Source organism: Penaeus monodon, chromosome 30 (assembly GCF_015228065.2).
Source record: "Penaeus monodon isolate SGIC_2016 chromosome 30, NSTDA_Pmon_1, whole genome shotgun sequence".
NCBI lineage: Eukaryota > Metazoa > Arthropoda > Malacostraca > Decapoda > Penaeidae > Penaeus > Penaeus monodon.
In genome coordinates, this window is record NC_051415.1 from 7469779 (window position 1) to 7470221 (window position 443).

At 45.8% G+C, this 443-nt stretch overlaps 1 protein-coding gene across 1 annotated transcript in view; it reads right to left on the reverse strand.

Moving 5' to 3' along the window:
* Positions 1-443, reverse strand: part of LOC119592499 (ras-related protein Rab-32B-like) — an 11432-nt gene that overhangs the window by 3928 nt on the left and 7061 nt on the right. The gene's annotated exons all lie outside the window — the stretch shown is intronic.

The window sequence follows — 443 nt, forward strand, 5'->3', positions numbered from 1 at the left end:
CAGTATTGGCAAAAACCTTGAGACCTCACCCCAATTAAGCCTCACAAGTAATGTCTCCATATAACTTGCAATGTTTGGCAGGGTAGTAGTAGGCCTAATGCTCAGTGGTGACACCCAGATAGCACAGCACCATTCCCTCACTGATGCTCAGAGGCTATGGTAACTATCCACTTCTCTACCCCCACTCACTTTAATTATGGCAAACAGCAACAGTTGTCAAAGAATTAACCAGAATGCTCTGTAGTTATATGAGTAAGGAGGAGGAGGTTCACATTTTCACACTGATGGAACAGAATGTGCCAATCAAAGAAATCTGCACTGAGATGGGTGCTTTTGGGCAACCATTTGCCACCTGCTGGCTGCTGCTCGCAACCAGCCTACTGATGTCACTCCAAACACATCCCTGGTCGCCCAGGAAACATCTTCACATATTGATCAGCTAA